Source organism: Phalacrocorax carbo, chromosome 4 (assembly GCF_963921805.1).
Source record: "Phalacrocorax carbo chromosome 4, bPhaCar2.1, whole genome shotgun sequence".
NCBI lineage: Eukaryota > Metazoa > Chordata > Aves > Suliformes > Phalacrocoracidae > Phalacrocorax > Phalacrocorax carbo.
Window position 1 is genome coordinate 64,922,512 of NC_087516.1, and position 20,442 is coordinate 64,942,953.

At 38.2% G+C, this 20,442-nt stretch overlaps 1 protein-coding gene across 6 annotated transcripts in view; it reads right to left on the bottom strand.

The window, feature by feature from the left end:
* Positions 1-20,442, bottom strand: part of INPP4B (inositol polyphosphate-4-phosphatase type II B) — a 338,027-nt gene that overhangs the window by 236,944 nt on the left and 80,641 nt on the right. The window contains exon 4 of one of the 6 annotated variants that reach the window (XM_064450243.1): positions 10,259-10,322. The exons of the other annotated variants lie outside the window; for them this stretch is intronic. The gene's annotated coding sequence lies outside the window, so the exon portion shown is untranslated. The remainder of the gene's footprint in view (positions 1-10,258; positions 10,323-20,442) is intronic. 6 annotated transcript variants of the gene reach the window in all.

Sequence of the window (20,442 nt, forward strand, 5' to 3'; positions counted from 1 at the left end):
AGACAGGCTGCTGTGCCCAGGCAACTGCAGGCAGCTGTACTGGGATCCTTCCAGCTGCTCCCTTAGCTCTGCACAAATGCCATTGCTGATAAACCCTCCTAAGAGTGGTGCTAAGTGCTATTTAAACTTCAAGAGGTCATTCATTACTAATTCTTTGGGTGTACCAAGATTTCAGCCTTAACTAAAGCTATGCTGACCTACATAAGCCACGCGCTTTGATGTAATGGCTCCAAGTTACTTGATACATGGGTATATTATAATATTCTCGCTTTGCCAGGAAAAAAAATTGTTTTACAGAGTAATTGCATTGAGAAATCACTTTTCTTCAGTACATAAATTGAAACAAACTGTGCCCAAAACACAAAGACCTAAGTTACTAAAATTATCATCACTGTCATGGCTATAAAAACTGAAATGGTTTTGCTAGTTTGCAAAGGCCATAGAAAGACAGCGTCATCCTGAAAAATTATTTATTACTGGTAACATTACAGTACAATACAGTGGTGGTAAGAAAACAGACTGACTATCGTGAACTTACCTTCCATACGTTTTATACACCCATAAAAAGTTGTTAGGAATAAAAACACTTGAATCAAAGAGGCATGATAGAATTCACTGCTGTTAAGCAATTATCAAAGACCAACTGTGCCAAAAATGTGAAAAGATAAGTAAAAAGTTCCATTTGGTAACAAATCAGCCACACTACATTTCAGTACAGCATGGTGACAGACAAACATTTGCAGGACAAGGCTCTTTTTTCCCCACTCCCGCTCTTTTACGTTGGGCAAACGGGCTGCAGCAGGAAGAAAAGGCTGTAAAGGCCAGCCTCCAACCTGTAGGAGACGTTTCCTTTGTGCAGAAACAGTTGAACACACACCCAGGAGCAACAGTCCTCAAGGATTTGGAGGTTAAACTTGGACACTTCCCAGATCAGCCTAGCCTGAACTACTGCCAATTTGACAACACCTCCATAAAAGCTCACACTAGACAGACCGCTCGCTCTGTCAGGCTGACTTCAGACTTAGCAGCAAGTACACCGTCTGAGGTCCTGACCCCCAAATTGTGTGGATCACAAATGTAGCCTAAGCATACAGAGACAGTTTTCCAGCCCACGCACTCAGTCCTCCCACATACAGAAGATGGGGTGATAAGGGTAAGAAATTTTCTGGAACTAAAAAAAAACCGCTACAATGTCCAGTTTTGCTGTAGCTAAGCAGCTCATTTTGCTGTTTTAACTTCTACTGCATTATTCTCTGTGAAAACTATTGCACAGGGAACTTCAAGTATCTATTTTTTTTATTAAAGGCCATAATTTCTTCCAACATGGAACACGTATCATCAAATGAGGAAACTGCTTTGGTCTTCACAAGAACCCTCTGGAAATACAAAAAACTGGGTACCAAGAACAAGAGGGCCAATAACTAGTATGTTATGCTTGGAGAAAAGTTATTCTATTAAAACGAGGAAGACGCAAGAATAAAACTCTAGCTACAGCATATGAAGTTCTGCGAAGCATGAACATCTACACACATACGCACATACTTTGCAATAACACAATACTACCTACAGAGTTATTTCTCCAATTATTGGGCAACTTTTTTTGAAGAAAGTGGTAACAGCCCTTGAAGCTTTCATTCTCAAAGCTGTTGATTTTTCTACCAAGTCATTTTTACTTTTCTTTTATTACTTATTTTACCACAGTACCAAAAGCAACCATTACATAACTCTTCCAGGGCCAAAACTCCAGCTTATACCTCTAAGAGTGCCAAAACTCCCAGCTTCATCTGACAGTATCCAGTGTAGTCTGGGACCAATCAAAAAAACAAACACACACAAAAAAAACCACCACCGACACACAGAACATACAAATACAGAAAAACACAGTTAAATTGTGATTAACACCACTACAAGCAAGTTTGATTACTCTATTATGCGATCCATTATTATGTGATCTATTTTCACATTTCACGCCTTCAAAGTTCTCACTGCTAAGCATCTAAAAGATGCCCTAGCATGACCTACAGGCTCTTGAACTAAGAAAGCCAGAGATTTATTTGGAATGAGGGATTTTGGAGCAGACTGCCACAAAAACCAAGAAATATACAGGGTCAAGGAAGCAACATAGCTGGCCAGTCTAATTACCATCCACATGCAGGTGCATCACAGCATCTAGTTTTTCTGTCCTCCCAAATAGTAGTCTCCTCCCCCCATAGTGCCACCTTCACTGTCTGTCCTGGTTTCAGCTGGGATAAAGTTAATTTTCCTCCTAGTAGCTGGTGCAGTGCTCTGTTTTGGATTTAGTATGGAATAATGTTGATAACACGATGATGTTTCAGTCGCTGCCAAGTGGTGCTGACACCAGTCAAGGACTCTTTCAGCTCCCCATGCTCTGCCAGGTACACAAGAAGCCGGGAGGGAGTACAGCCAGGACAGCTGACCCGAAGTGGCCAAAAGGATGCTCCACACCGCATGACATCATGCTCAGTATATAAACTGAGGGATTTGGCCAGGGGGCAGCGATCGCTGTTCGGGACAGACTGGACATCGGTCGGCAGGTGGTGAGCAATTGTGCTGTTCATCGCTTGCCTTGTATATTGTTATTACTACTACTACTATTTTACTTTATTTTATTTCAATTATTAAACTGTTCTTATCTCAAGCCATAAGTTTTCTCACTTTTACTCTTCTGATTCTCTCCCCCATCCCAACAGGAGGAGCGAGCGAGGGGCTGTGTGGGGCTGAGTTGCTGGGTGGGGTTAAACCACGACGCTGCCACACACTCCTTGTGATTGTTCTGGTATTTGCTCTATGAGACTCTCCATAAGCAATATCAGGTATTAGCCTGAAGATGACTAACCCAGCCATACATAAACGTAAATACTTTTCTGCTAGCTTAGTGAACTGAATCAATTCAAGAACCATCAGAAGAAACACAGCAATGGGCGTAGAACCATACAGCTGGGACCAAGGGAGAACCCAGGGACTGTGATGACTTGCCTTATAACAGCAATGCACTGTTGATCCACTCACCTACACTGTACAGCTTCACCCACAGATTTAAACTGCTAGTTTAAATGACCTGATGATAACTCAAATCAGAATTATTTCAAGGTTACTATAGAGTTATGGGGAAAAAAAAAAAAAAAGATTATATTCTCTGTTCAGATGTTAATGGTTTCCTTGCATGTCTTCAAAATGTCTTTGTTTTAAAATGACAACACAAGTTCAGGAACACAGTTTTTCCACAAAGAATAAACAAGAAGAGGATTCCTTAATGAAAAGCACCACACAGACACAAAGCCTACAGGATTCTCAATTTAATCCATATCACAACTTTAATTCTTAATTTCCTGGCTTCTTTCCCATTAAAATTTCAATTTGGCATTCCAGTAAAATGTATCTTTTCAACTTAGATACGGTAGGCTTTAAAGCTATGCATTTCAAGTTCAGTAAAGATCAAAAAATCCTATTAAAATACCACCACCAATTAAGTAATGTCCTTGAAATAGTTTGAGCAAACTTTTCTGGAAAAAAAAAAAATTAAATGAGACACAAACAAACCAGCCAGAAGCCCAGTAACAGATGTAAACCCTTGACCAACACCTTGTACTCCTGACTGGAATAACCACTACTTCTATTCCACCACAGCTGCCAGCAGTTTCTGAATACACAATGCAGTCAGCTGCTTCAGTGACATTTGGGTCCTGTAAGAAAAGTACTTCTTAATCCCAATGGCTGTGAGATGTCATTGTAAATCCAAAGAACATCTGCCTCACTGCTAGCTGAACAGATATACAGTTTCATTTTGGTGCAAGGTAATGTGAGCTTGCAATCTGCTTTTGGCTTCACCTGTTTTTCTTCAGGAAATAATCACCATATTAACATTACAAATTGCCAAAACATTTGCATAAAACAACAATTAACTTTAAGAGAACACACATGCCAATGCTAAACTTGACAATTATATGGTTCCACTACATTGCAGTGGTAAGACTTTGATAGAGACACAAAAAAGAGACACATACGATTACAGATAAAGATCACAAGGCATTCTTAGCAGTAGGACTAAATCCCATATAGTACATTCAAATAGTACCTGTAGTGGTGAAGCACTTAATTGTTTTTTATAATAAATTAAAACTATTTTCCTTGCAATATTTGGAATGACAACTCTGCAGATCCTCCAAGGCTAACTCTGCTTTACTCCTGTTTAGAAAATCCCCACAATATAGAAACCAAAGTTCTTTAATTTTTATAGACCAAAAAAACCATAACACATTTTATTTCACTTAATCTTTAGATGGCATAATAAAACCAGCATCTTCAAATGAAAAAATCCACAATGCTTTGAATCGTGTAGTCAACAGAGAGCATTCAAATCCAGGCTCAGTCCCAAAGAACGCACTGGTAGCTACAGCTTCATTTCAGTTGAGAGATTGCCTCTGGAACTGTGCCCATGCAACCGATGACACCCAAAAATGAAGAGGCAGCTTGACATAGTAGAACTGCAGCAAACAAAAACCAGAGCCTTTACCCAAACCAATATAAAAATAATTCAGGTTATCCTATTATTTCATGAGGACAGCCACTGGGATTATGAACAACCTTTCTAGAGTCTAAGAAAGTGTTAAGTAGATGCTCCAACTGCACTTCTTAAGCAACAAGGCTCCACTTTACTAGATACCCAGTTAGAGCTGCTGACTAATTTTCACAATACCCAAAGTTTTTTTTTTTCTTAAATACTTGACAGCTTGAGCCCTTGAGACAGCAATCACTACAAGCAATATAGTCATCACAGTTCAGGTTAGGTAAGTAGCTAGTGACAGCAGTACTTCAGCACAGCAACTGCTATAGTGATGTTTCAGCCTTTGTTCAAACAGCTTTTCACTGGATGTGAAATCACAGCCATATGTTAGGCTGTGAGGACAGCAGAACCCAGCTCTCTCCAAAAATACAGAGGTCTCCGAGTATTTTCAAAAAAGTTCTTTTTCATGTGGTTCCTCCCACCCAACAAGCATGCTACCGTAATGCTACGATTAGGCAATACCAACCAGTTGCAAGCTCATTGAGCACCTCGTGTCTTTCACAAACAAGCTTTCATAAAGTCATCAAATCAGAGACTATTAAGGACTCGGTCATGCAGACTTGCCGTACTACCAATCTGTCTCCCAATTAGCTCAGAGATATTAGAGACCTACATTCCTTTAGTACCCATAAAACCTCATTAATTTTTCCATCTAGACTAATACCTGTCTCTTACCCTGCCTAAAAAGCTTTATCTACAACATTAAATATTTCTTCTGTCATCTAAGGATGAGAGGAGACAAGAATAGTCCTTCTGCTTGTTCAAAAGCATAGAGCAGAATCACTGCCACTGCTATGGAGAGATCCAAATGATACCCCACAACAGGCCTGAAGAGAAAGTGAGCAGCTCTCTTTCAAGAGAAACTTAGACCAATAAAAGATTAAAATCTGGAGGATGCCTCTGAAACACCAAAGAACTTGAAACCACAGGGGCAGGATCTGTTATTTAAGAAGTTGAGATCAGGCACTCCATCTGGGAACATTCTCCCTTGAGCAAGGTTCATAATTCACAGATTCAAATCCAATCAAGCAGGCAGGGAAGAACTTTTCTAGAACAGTTGATTACTATTAAGCCTCATTCTTGCTGAAACCAGCAGACATTAGCATTAGCAAAATTTCCATTCTATGATTGCTCAACTGAAACTAGCTTTATTAGAGGTGTCCTTCATCTGTTTCAAACCCATTTATGTCCAAGTCTGTTGGGTTGGTTTTTGGGGTTTGGGTTTTTTATGGGGTTTTCTCTTTTTTTTTGATTGGTTGGTTTGTTTGGTGTTTTTTGTTGGGGGTTTGTTTTGGGGCTTTTTTTTTACTATAATCTTTAAGACTGTCCTACATTTTCTAAGACAAAAAGAGGACTCAAGTACAAACCCTCAAAACTTATGAGTCAGTTTTATTGAATAAAACTGTAACCTCTTCAAAATACCCCAAACAACCCAACCACCAACCCCACAGAGTCTGACAAGCCTTTTTCTATTAATTCACAAATTGATGTTAAACAGTATATCCTTCAATCCTATTTACTAAATTCTGTCAGATTAGTCCTTAAAAAAAAAACAACAAACCTTACGCCCCAGTCATAGAAGTAACATGAAATAACCTTTCCAGCTAAAACAGGTACAATAGTTAAACCTGCTTTGTTTCCTGTTACAGTCTCATCAGCTTGATCAGCCCTGCATACTGCACTGTTTTGCCTTCCTATCAGTTTCTCTGTATGTCCTACCATCTGATGCATATTGATGACTACTTACTTTCCTCTATTCCACCCTTACTTAACCACATATTTGTTTGGGGTCGTTTGTTGGGGTTTTTTGGGTTTTTTGGTTTGGTTTGTTGTGGGGTTTTTTGTTTTTGTTTTTGGTTTTGTTTGTTTGTTTGTTTTACTTTCTACATGGCCATTGTAAACTTTTTAAAGTAAAGATAATACATACTTCACATGATTATGTGTAATGTAAAGATATCGAATTGCATGGCACGTTTTCAGACTTAAGATTCAAAGGCCAAAAAGAACTACAGCTGTTACGTTCCTTTTTAAACAGACTTTAAAAAAAAGCCAAACCAGCAATTCACAATGAAGTCACTTAGTCTGAGGCTAAGATATAAACTTCAGAAAGGCCTACACAGTGTACACAAGAATTCCAACTACTCTACAGAAACATAGACCTGGTTCTTTTTTCTTTTTAATTAGTATTTCAATAGGTTCACAAGTGGGGAAAAATTTCCACGTAAAAGTTCACAGCAGAAAGGAGTATTTAGAAAAACAGCGTTATCTTTTTAGAATTCAAAAAGCAAGATGTATTTTAAAAATCCAGCTGTGCTTTTGAAAGAAGAATAAAATGTTTTCAGTTTCCTGATACAACCATGCTTCAGCCCAAAGCAACAAGACCTCATCTTCCCACAAACCGGGCTGTCCTTTTCACATAAGAGGAATAAGTCTTTTACGTCTCTACAAGCCGCTATGGGTTCCACATAATCTATTGAGGTTTAGGCTGAGAATTTGATTAATATTTGCAAATATTGCACACTTCAAAAAATTCATGGAGCACAGCTATAAAGAGAGCACTCCAAAATACAGAACGTTTGAATAATATTAGCCAACAGTAGCCCACAACAAGCACACAGGAAGGTAAAACTGAATGAACTGCAGGTGTCTCATTAGTTTGCAAATTTAGTTCAGCCCTGCAGTGGATATTTTCATCCTCCTCAGGCAGGAAACTGTGCAAAACTAGGGACACTTCTAGTTCTGAATGCGAAGCATGCACCTGACAGCTCACCTTACTTGTGATAAGTAAACAGGGAAAAAAATGAAAAACACTGCTGCTTTTCTTTCTGATACTTTCTTATCATTTGAAAGACCTCAAGTCTTTCAAATGACTGAAACCAACACCTGTGTGAACTATAGCAAAGAAATAGCCTATGAGTCTAACAAAAAGAGAGAAAATCCTTTCCCAGTTTCAGTATGATCTCAGCCAACATGAAGCATATGGAAGCTGATAGTAACGCTACTAGCAAACCACCACTGAAAATGGGCCTGAAAAAACAAGGAACTATGACCTACTTCTGTAAATAAATATCTAATGTTTCCCAGTGTCCCAGCTTAACAACCCAATAGGATACTTTTGTGCTCAGTACAGTATCAACTGAGAGATTTCTCTAAAGTTTATCCTATAATCCTGAGCAAAACATGTGAAGCCAGTCAATCTGGTTTCTATCTTCCAGGAAGCATAAGGTTTCTCAGATAAACATGAAATTTTGAAAAAAAGACAAACATGGTTGAATTCTGCAATTCAAAATTAAGAAGTTAATCCTAAAACAAACTGACTATGAAAACATACCTTCAGACACTCAGTCCTCAGGTCTGCTCTGCCTAAGTGTCTTTCATGGAGATTTAACCAACTTGGTTCACGGTTTTGGATTGCAACACTCCACCTTCCAAGATAAGACTTCCGTCTTTCCTCTTCGCAGACATAACTGATGAAAAGTAGTCAAGACTCAAACAATTAATGAAATTTTAACTGTAACAAAAAGGAATGGGTAAACATATCTGTTTGTCTAGAACACAAAGAAGTTGGCCTTGTATCTTACCAATAATAGATCCAATTATCTCATAATGCTACCGTAACTCTCGTGGTTCTTCTTTTTGCTGCCTGCTTCATCAGACAAAATGCTGTTTACATGACTTGGGCATCATAACCTGAAATCCACTACAGCTCTCCCATCTGCAAAAAACAGCGATGAAAGACTGCTCATCCATTGCTGTAAAGTACTTCCAGATCCTTCTTCAGATGAAAACACTATGAAGGAACCTAGCAGTACTTTTTAGGTTTGGGGAGGGTTGTAGAAGAACTGTTCAACTAGTTTTATGTAACGTAACGCAGAGTTTTTTTATGATATCTAGCCAAACCTTCTCATCTTGCAGGAGAATATGACAAAGAATAGTACAGATATGAAAAGAATACTAACAGTTTTAAGAAACAGATAATCTCTAGGATAGACCTAAAATTCAGAGAAGATGAACTAATCTAGGACTATACTGAACCACAGTCACAGATTAACACAGGAAATATTAAAGATTTAATCCAACAAATAGCTAGCAAATCCATTCTAAAAGCACATAAAAGTCATATATTCCCTACGCAAGCAACTATTAATATATCCTACCAATTAATTTACATTCAACTTGAACAAGAAAGCAACTGAGACAAACACATATTAGAAGTGCTGTTCTAAGGCTTTTTTCCTGAATCAGACCATGGGTACACACGTGAAGTAGATAAACTGTGAAACTATCATGTTGCTTATCTTAAAAACAAACAAAAAACACAACACACACATCCCCAGACTGTGGTGGTGGTGTTTTGCTATTAAAAATTGTCATTTTCTACATCATCAGCCAACAAGTTCTGGATACCACGTATATGAAGTCCCTGAAGAGTTAAACACTGAAAACTTGACCTAATTCTGACACCAGCCTGCTGTGACACTGTGGCTACGAAGCTTCCTACATAGTTTGACACGACGAACATTACCATTACGCTCTACTAAAGCGATTAAGGTGTATCCACTATTGTGAACATGCTGCAGGGTGATGACACCTCCCCTAGTTCTGCCACCAAAAGAAATTTCAGAACTGTATTACCATCATTATCACTTTGGGGGATTTGCCCTGATAAATCCTATTGTTAAGAGAAGCAACTTTGGCCTGAAATTTAGGTTACAGGAGAGGCTCTACTGAGCTCTGCTCCTCAGCGGACCCCTGCCTGCTATTGCTCCCCCTGGGCTGAGGCAGGAAGAGTACTCCCTTGCACGGAGGGCAGAAGAACAGGCAATCCAATTCTACCCAAGGTGCTATGTTAGTGCTCAAGCTACTTTTTAGAGCGTTGCCTAAATTCTCTATTACACGTGCAGTGCTGGGTCACACAGATTTGCTAAGCAGAAGGCTGCTCTTTGTATATGAAAATACAGGCCTAGAAGCTGTTAATATGCTGCCGTCGCCATTTAGTGAAAAGAGCTGGAAAAGATAACGTACAAAATACTCTTAAGAGTCTTGTGCTCACACACAAACGGCCTTTTCTGCAACCCTGGTCTCCCAAAAAAACACTACCCTTAATAAAGAAAAACATAACTTAAGTGTCCAGAATATTAACAGTGACATCACGGCATCATTTTAACTGTGTCTCACCTCCTCCTCCCTTTACTTTCCTCCATTGTTAACACCTGACTTGTAAGTTTCTTTATCATTTCAGGCTAAAATCTCACCTTTGCAGATAAGTTTACCTGGAGATATAAAGATGATGATGGGACTTGCAAAGTTCTCAGCTCTGAAGTGAAGAAACTTTGACAGACTTTACAAAAATATTCATTTCATTCATACCCGTAAGAGAGGCAATAAAGAATACTAGTGGGAGCACTACTGCCAATACAAGGAAGAGGCTGAGAACCTAAGTTCAGTAGAAATTAAAGGGATAAGATGCATGGACCAGAAATAAAATAAATCCAGCTTGAATACATGTAGGAAGACACACCTGTGGGAAAAGAGCCCAAAATATGAATGTACTTGGTGAGAATTATTCCTTAAAGATTATGAATAATGACAGAAATTCAAATACAAGTATTAAATGCACTGCACTATTATGGAAGCTGAATGATTCGTGCGATTGCTAAATATCTCTCTTACCTCTCTTCAGGGCTGTAACAACAGTACAAGTTTCCTTTCATGCCCCTTAGAACAGTTGTGTGCCCTGCAAAAATAATTTTCAACCATTCATAAAATGTTCAGTTTTCTTCATTTTACTGCTCTTCTACTATTAAGCAGGATCTTTTCAGTTTATCTTCCCCTTCTCCTGGTCCAAAATATACTGTTCTTTCCTTCAAGGGATACATGCTTTCTCTTAAAAGATCATCAGCCCATCAGAGCTGAGATGGGAATTACTTTGAAAATCATTATGACCTTCAATAAGACAACAGTAAAGGAGAAATAAATCGAACATCCATGAATGAACTGTAGATGACTATCCAGTGACTCACAGGAGTATAATCAGACAGAAAAGCCAGATTCAAACAATTTGAAAGAGAAGTTACAATCTTTCTGAAGTGTTTCCACTTTATGACCAGATATTTACCTTAGGGGGGAAAAAACCTGGTATGTAATTATATTCAAGTATTTTACATTGAATTATTATAGAAACAATACACAAGTTAAGTATATCTAAAATTTCCTTGAGCTATTTTTAACTAATTTTTCCATCCTTTTTCATACAGTCTTTTAAGGTATCTTAAAAATATATTCACCACCTTGTATGATGGATTTTAGGAGGGTCGTTAAAGACCCTCTTTTTATCTTAAAAAACCTTAAGTGTGAAAAGTACTCAAAATATAGTGACATTGGAGTATATGAGCCTCCACTTTCATCACAGTATCACTAAATATTTATTGCCACACCTAGCAAATTTCCTTTTCTTTGCTGAAGACATAATTGGAAAATCAGCCCTAAGTTCTGGGTGAGCAGGCTCCCCCAGCTCTCCTTCAACAGCGGAAAATAATCGGACCCATTGAAGTCTACAGTATGGCACTTAAAGAAAAAAATCCAATGAAAGGTAAAGTACTTGTGCTAAAACATGCTTGGCACACATACAAAAGAACCCAAAGATTAAGAACAAGAACTAAAAGGGAAAGAATATATTCAACTAGAAGACTCAGGTTGTATAATTCTAATTGAAAACAATATTTCTGCATGAAAGTACTGACTGATGAAGAGAACTGTTCCAGCGGCAGGTACCGTTCACTGTAGGGTTCCAAAAAGCTTCAAAATCCTGGTGCCATGCCACTGCTGTCACATTGTAATACAAGAACCAGACTTGCAACAACAACAACAACAACCACTTGAAAGAGCAGAAAACCTTTGAAAACTGAAAATGCTAAAGAGGCGTGACTGCAGATAAAGCAGCCATCTTGCAGTCGTCTTAGTTTTTCTTAGGATGGCATCATCTCACCCCTGCACCCAGGTTTTTATTTTAGTAGACTGAAATTTTACCCATTAAAAAGCTTCAAACCTACTTTGAGAAACAAGCCTAGAAAGTTCAAAATGGTTACTTCAAGCCTTCTTCCCAGATGCCTCTAACTCTGGAAAATCCGCATGCCTGCGTCTCTACTTAAACGCATTGGCTGGACTCCCATACACCTCTGCCACAGTTAACAAAAATAAGAAATCAAATCTTCATTTTTCAGCTTTCATGAAGCCTACACTCCGAGAGACAAGAAAAGGGGAAATTAAAAGAAGAGAATCCGTTTCAACACTTCTGTAATGACTTGTTCCAAAACATGGGTTTAAACTACATTTGCTTGAGAATATAAATTATTTCTCTTATGCATTAAAAGCTGTATTTATAGTTATACTGCTTATAAACACAAGGATTAAATGATAAACAGTGCCTACTACACCTGATCTTACACTGACATCAAGCTTTGAAAAACCCTAAAGAAAAAGAAAAAAAATCCAAAGAGGGCGCATTAAGAAGCACCTTAAGAACCTTAACATAGACTGAGAAATAGTATGGTTTGTTCCTCAGCCTAGCCAGGTTTTTCAGCTGATGACTCCATACTCGCTTTTGTCACAAGAGGCCAGTATATAATATAAAAGTATCTGTGGGTCAAATATATCCCTTGCAATTCTTCAGTGACTCAGGAATTACACTAAGAATAAATTCAATTTTGGAGTTCAAATTTTGGATCAAGTTACTATCTGTATATTCAGTAGAATCATTGTTACAACACAGGCTGCTATTTTGTTGTAAAAATTCTTCTAGGATGGAGACAGAAAGACAAGATAATCTTATAAAGCCGTTAGCTATTCTACACTTTACAATACATAAAACAATTTTCTTCCTTTTATGACTTCAGTTGATATAAAAGCATAGCTATTAACAGAGCCCCTTCTTGCCAACAAAGATTTCTTGCCAACAACTAGACTTGCGTGAAAGTCACCAAGTGCTGAAAACTAAGCCAGTAAACTTCTTTACAGCGAGGTACACCACCTATCAAAATAAACTACTGCACCTCAGTAAGTCGCCTGTAATATATACCCCTTTAACAGGGTTACTGTCACCCCAACCAGCAAGACACCAGCACAACGTTTGCATCTTTCCAGCTATGCAACGCTGATGAAGGCAATCTACAAAACTTGATAATGTCAGAATCACATGAAGTCCATCTTGTGCTTTGCATTTTCCACATACAGCGTCCAATTTCTGTCCCTCAATGCTTAAGAGCAGCCTGTGTAAAGCAGGCCCACGTACCCTCTGCTGCCTTTTCCTGGAGAAGGTTGTGATGTCTAGCTTTACCCATCAAGACAAACTCATTATCCAATTAAATTTACACACTGAGACATTCAATAGAGAACACCTTCCTTTTCCTCACATAGTCCAATAAAATAATATTCATCTCTAATATTAAAACATGAAGAGTTCTCTTAGAAGTATCAAAAACAGGTAAAAAGACATAAAACAGCTGGAAAAGAAAAGCTGAATTGAGACTTGGCATAACAAGATTTCTGCCTCTATATCAGCTAGGTCTATCTAGAATGAAATTTGCAAAGAAAAGAAATGGCTCTTATACAGGTGGTCTCTCTGTTCTTTAGAAAGCCCTGCATTTTAAATCATATTTATGGACAGGAACCAAGCAGTAACTCCTCTAGAGGTTTGAAGAGTGGTTCTGACGAGACTTACATAATTTAGGCTCCCTCTGGCTATGGCTTCAAATCTAAATAGAACATTTCTGAAATGTGACAATACAGCGCAGTACAAGCTGGCACCATAATAAAAGTAAGTACTTTCACTGGTTGAACACAAAATCTTAGGCAACCAACAAGCTTCAGGGAAGGCTTCTTGTTGGGGGGGATGGGTGGTGTTGGTCGGTCACTTTTTAAAAAAAATTTTAACCAAGTCACTACCATAAGTTTTCAAGACCAGATTTCCACTAATACACAGTTTTCCAGAAGGGGTAGTTTAGTGGAAGTCTTAAACTGGACCTGAAATCCTCAAGACTCATTAAAAACTGTAGCCAAATCTAACAGGCTATGTTATTGACTTGCCTTAAAAGAAAGTTTCCAGTTCCAAATACTAAAAAGAATTTGAGCAACCCAACCTCAGCATGCAGTTTTCAGCCTCCGCACTGCCGCATTTCCTGTGCCCAGTTCCGAATGGCACATAGGGGTCCATTCTTAATTTCCACCACCAATAATAAAAATACCATAACACAGAGCAGCAAGCAAGTACAAAATACAGATACTCATTCCTTGTAATAGTTCTGTGTCATCTGAGCCACAAGGTAGTCAAACAGCACGTGGCAAAGAACTTAATTATCCGCACATGGAGATCTACTCCAGCCCTTCATCCTTCTTCTGTATCATGAAAAGCAGTACCACCAAAACCCTTGCAAACCACTAATATTTCATCAGCACGACCAGTCACAGCAGGTCACACATATTACAGATGAAAATTGTGGTACCTCAGATTAACCATGGAGGGTACTTGCTGACCATAGCTGATTCAAAACATCTCTAAATTCCAAGGATCCATCCTAGCTTTAAAACCTTCCCCAGAATTGAGAAAGGTGACCAAGAAGCATCTCTATGTTGCACTTAGTGCAAACCTGCCATTTTAAAATGAAAGAAGACATGCGGTTCACCAAACCGTATGCAGATTTGTGGGGTTTGCATAACCCTAACCCAAAAGGTATGACAGTAGACTGAGATGAGTCTCCACATTACAATAATACAGGCAAACATGTTGCAAAATGGAAGCTAACAAGATTTCACATGTTTTGACATAAAAGTTTATGCCACATCTTCCCAAAAGGTGAGGGGGGAAAAAAATATCCTGCTTTCTAGTAGGCAATATTTTCATTTGAAGTTGGGAATCTATTCCCAGTGTTCTGCATGAGAATACCCTACATTCCATCACAGCCCAAGTATCTTTTTTTTTTTTTTTAAATTAAGAAACTCAATTAATACAGCTCTGATCTACTGTTTTTGTGTTTCTGAAATATTTATTTTAAAGGACCTCTCTTAGTCATTCACATATATAACAGTATTTTAACAGGAATGGTTTAGATTAGCTACTAAACAGCTGGCCAACCCTGTCACATGCAGGCAACAACCACTTTAATCATCTCATTACAGGAATTCTTAATTCACATAATTGTGAATTCTATGGCCATTTTACCTTAATTATTCGTGTTATGGTCAAAAAAATAAAACCCCACCCACAATCCATCAATGAAGGGTTACTAGCAAAACTTAGAAGTCCTGTAGGTTAAGCATTTCATTTTTTGTATCTAAGCAAATAAATACTATAAAAAGTGGATTTTTTTCTTTTAAAGATTTTAAAACTGATTCAGTTCCAAGGACATACTACTTGAACGTGGGATGTTGCCAGCAGTGCAGAGGAATCTGCAATCAAAACAGAATCAACAGCTTCAGAAAAACAATTGCCAAAGCATGAATTGATACTTTACATAACTGCATTTCAATGACCATTGTGATGCTCATTCGCACTCAACATCGTCATTCAGCTTCTGCCGCTGTGGAAGTTGAGGGCAGACAGGCAGAACACTAGAGTTACTGCCGAATGAACAGGTTATTGACCAGTATCACCTCTTTCAAATCAGCAAGATCCTTGTGTACCATTTCACAGTGAACTTGAGGTTACACAGAAAGAGAAAAGACTCATTTCTCTCGCAGCCTCCGCCACTGCTTCTAATGATATAATCTCGCCCTTGATTAGCTCATGTGAAGTCTGACCTTACAAACTGCCTGGTGACAGAGGAAAGTGGAAGAAGATCTGGTCTAAATCAATGGCCACAATTTCTCCCCAAGCTTCTGCTTCTCATTAGCTCACCATCTCTGAAAAGTCAAAGAAAACTATTGTGCTAGTTATGCCTATACTGTTGGTAAGGCATGGATTCAAGAACACATCTGGTCTGTCCCATAACCCAAGCTTTGCTTATTCCTGTGGCAGCACAGTCGAGCTTTTTCTGCCCCACCACATTCTGTTCTGGAGCTTCCTCAAAATCTACACTTCAGCATATCTGTGAATCCCAACAGACTGAAGCCAGATGATTTGCTCAAAATGGAGCAGGCAGACACACAGAGGGGCTAAATCAACAGTTGTCTCTGCCAACACAAACCTTGCTCAGAGTTTAAGACTCTCCTGACTGAAGGGTTGGTCTTCAAAAGGAGACCAAAAGGACTTCAAATAGCAGTTTTACTGTAGTTAAAAACCTGAAACAAATTCAGCCAGCAATACACTTAAAACCACTCATGATACAAAAAAAGCTACAAGCAATTTGGCATTATTCCACGATTAAATAATTTAAATTTCTTATCTCACTTGGAATATTATATTCCTACTGTGTTTAATGAATGAAGTTTCTCAAAAGCAGTGACTGCCTGTCTGTCTGTCTTTTAAAGCTCTCAGACAGCTGAAGCTCTTCTTTCTAGTCATCTATTTTCTAACTCCGATCTGGGGAATAACACTATCATAACATAAATGTAGCTCTATAGACTACAAAAAACATTCTTCAATAACAGTCTCCATCATCTGGCATGTGTTTTTGAAGAGCTTTTGGGTTTGCTTTCTTTTTAATAGTTTTTTAATAACAGGAAAGTTGACATTATAAAGTATTTTATGTTTTGCTCTCTTCTGTATAGCAATTCTAATTTTCATTTGTGTTATTTCATTTCCGCTGTAATTTAAATGTTGCACAAAACTGTATTACGGAAAAGCTGAAATAACAAATAGCAATGTCTGGCATCAGAGACATACTGTTTAGATCACAGGCAGTCACATCGAGATTCCCAAAAGCAATACTTATGATACATTAGGCAACTACATATTTATTTAGCCAACAGAGGCTGAAAACAAAGACTCACTTTCAGCATGCAACTCCATATACTGACTTGAAAATTATGATGTGCTACACTGATTTAAAAACGAATAACATAATTTAAAATAATAACTATAATAAAAAAACCACAGTCTATGACAACAATCTAATACGTTACCTGTGTTTAAATCATGCTAGAGACCCCCGAATATCATCAGAAGAGTTTCGATGGTTCGTGGGCTCAGTAGCAAGCTGTACATACACTATTCAAGACTCAAAACTGTTTCAGGTCTCTAACTCAGATGCACAACAGATGCATGTCAGAAAGTTAAAACCTAAATGAAATACAGTTTCTTCCAACCAAGCTTTTTGAGAAGCTTCAGTGTCCAAACTATTTTTCAGGGTTCAACTACAAGATGAATTAGAAATCCTCTACTTCTTCTTGTGATGTTAAATAGGATTTTGTGAAGAACACTGAAAGCAACATCTAGCATGTTCCTTTCAGCCCCAAGACTATCAGTAGGGTATGTGTGTGAAGTGACATGTAACCAAAGATAACAGGATAGTTTCACCACTTACCATTATGACAGATAAATATATCAGAACTTTTAAAGATGATAAGGAAGCAATTAAAGCTTCTTTATTTTGGAGTTACTCGAATTCTCCACTAACAGAGTTAAAAAGAAACACAGTATTTTACACACAAGGGAATCCTTTCTTTAGAAATGGAAGGATACACATAAACTGACTATGATAAATTAATACTTTCTGAAAGAGAAATGTATGCAATTCACAATTCTTCACAAGACAGACGAGAACACTTCTCTGACCCAGGTCAGAAAAATTAAACAGACTTACTGTAATGGTTCCCATTTTGGAGAGCTGCCAAGGACAAGAGGGAAAACACTATTTTGGGACTATATACAGTGAAAAAGTATTTTCACATTCACAGAAGTTATACAAAATGAACCAAAGCTCATTTATTTAACTTGGGCTCCCCTTAAGGCCCAGTGTTGCTGAATGCAATAAAACTACCTTCTAATTTTCCTTCTAACCAGAGGAAAAAAAATTAAAAATCACTTCCATCTACTCGCCTGAAACAGGTCATCGTCCAGCCATGTCAACCCTTCCCTCTTGTGGAGACAGTCTTTGCTCATGAGGTACCAACTCTGCGTCACTGGAATAAGATTACCCTTTTCTTCAAATTGTTGCTCTCAGATACATAAACCTGAATTTTGAATTCATTGCTTTGATCAAATAAATTAAGATTTCCATTTGCTAGTTCCAAGATCAACCCTATCCTAAATAATAAGACTCATAAGAATAAGTACCATATGACTTTTAATAAAGATACTACAAGAAAACATTATAAATATATGCTATTTAAAGACAGTCTGCAGAGTTTGCTCTCCTGGGCAAATTACTCAGAAAATTAGGAGAAACTCCAAGTTCCTCACCTAAGCAGCAACAAGCACAGTTTTACAAACAAAACCATCCAGGGTGGTGACACTGGTAGGGAAGAACCTTACAGAGCAGGCCAGCGTGTGTAATCTTAGAGCAGAAATGAAGGAAGTCTTCCAGCTGCAGACTCCTAGACAGCTAGTGTAGTCAGGGCCACAAGTGATTCCTCCCACTTGCTCTGCTCAGCCTAGCCCCCGATCTGCTCCAATAGCTGTTTCCCTACTCTTTCAGCTCGGATGAAGTCTTATTCAAAGCTCACAGCCCCACATACTATGTTTACACAGAAAACCAAGAAAAAAAAATATTTCAGAAGTTACAGCTTGGGATTTTAGGAAGTTCTCTGTTGATGAATGCAGGACTGTCAAATGGAAGACAGACCAACAGCTTGCCCTTGAAAGCAAAACTTGTGATGCAATTTAAGATAAAGCAATAGTTGTCACTATCTTAAAACAAAGGAGAAAATTCTATATTCTTCTCTGGCCCAAACTTGGAACAAAGAGCAATTCATACCACTGTTGGACAAGTAATTTTGAAACATAGCGGGTTTTCTACTAGAATATAGCTTTCATTCTACTCAAATTATTTATTCTCTCACTTTGGCAGAGACTTAATTAGAGGACTAGAAGGAAGGGATATTTGTGGGGTTTTGGGGACTTAATTAAAAACGTCAAGTACATAATAGACAGTAAAAGCATTCATAATTACTGCGTATATTAGTGACTTGGTTGGAATTTATCACAGAAGTTAGGGCTACTGCACATTTTCATTACATTTAGAATTATTAGCCTTACCCATCCGCAAAAGGAAGACAAGGGGCACAGCTTAGCAGAGTGTCACAGGGAGAGCGCGGGGTGGGGGAAGGAAGGACTGCTATTACATTGGGGCACACATTCGGGCAGAAGTCTTTTCGCTGCACCAGGTTTTGCTGGTTTATTATTAAATCTGAAAAAAATGGCCCTGGGATCAGCAATTCATTTCTATGTGCCAGTGTGTTATTTGATTTGTATATGTAGATTTCCAGGGGTGATTTCCCAGCTATTGTCAAGACCATTAGAAACCATCTTGCTTCACTACAGTGTAGGTCTATTACCATAGCAATATTCTTATGAATTCAGACAGCCAAATCACGTAGAGAGCCAATTCCTAACACTAGCTATATTATTTCTATTATCTCTTCACAAAGAAGAAATACCTTATTGCATCCTAGCTAAATCTGTAACTACTGGGACTGATCTCCATTTCTTTTTTAAATGTATCCATCCATTTTTCACATGCAATCCCCACAGATGTAATTATTCAATACCCTTTTAAAGTATCCTAAAGAAAACAATCTTGCTTGCACGTCAAGAGCTCGACCATAAGGAATGAAAGTAGGCCATCCCGCTTTTAATATTCTGGTGTTACCTGAAAGTTTAGAGAATAAGCCCCGAAAGAACAGACAGGGACACCTAATAATGTGCCTGGGAAACTGCTACCTGGGGAATTTATCCATTTCCATCTGGTCATTTTTAGAATCTCCCTTTAATTCTAAAACAGATTACCTCCAGAAGAAGAAAAAAAAAAAAAAAAAGAAAAGAAAAAATCTCCGAAGGTAAATTTTACTAGGCTTCAAAATAACCTAGCTGCTATAAAATTCCTGGCTAATACTTTTCCATTTTACAGTTGTAGCAGAGAAAGTATTTGGGCATAAAGGCACAGAGGAACACAAGGCAAACTATACTTTCCATTGATCCCATCTGTATAGCAGAGAGCCAGTAGCATCTTCTTGATTCTGAGCTACTCGACTCCGCAGGAAGTTTAACACTGCTGTACCAAATGGGACAGAGGGTTGGTGGGAGACATACCCAAGCAAAGCCCTACCCTTGGCACACAAGTCGCTCCTTCATTCCCCACTATATCGCATCATTTACCTGAAGGAGGAAAGGCTGATACAGTCTTTTTTAGGACGATAAAAGCACAATAAGGACTACACGTTATTTCAAGAAATGAACAATTACTTTAACAGCATACACCCCTGGTATTCAGCATGACTTGACGCATTCGGATATTTTGTTTAGATAAATACTTCAGATAGTTTACAGTGGAAAACTTTCATGTTAAAATGTACACTTAGCAACAGAAATCTGAGAATTTCAGTTAACTGCCAGTACTGAGAAGGAGAAACAGGCAGGATAACTATTAGGGTTAAAGCAATTAACTTTGCCAGTAAGTTATGCAGGGAGCACCAAGAAATAGGGCAAACTAAAAATGCTTTAAAATAAATAAATAAATCACTACTCTGACCTCAGTCAATTCCAAATAATAGATTATTTTTTTTTAACAACTGTCTCTAAGCAGAGCTTGCCATCATCATTTTAGAAGCCTCAGCAGAACAATAGATTCCCCTATTTCACAACGCCCTGAAAACTACAGTGACTGTAGTTTAACTGCACAGCACCTTGACCAATGCATAAGCAAAATAAACTTCAAGAAATTCATACAGGAGTGCAAAAACACTCACAGCCTGTAGCACATGTT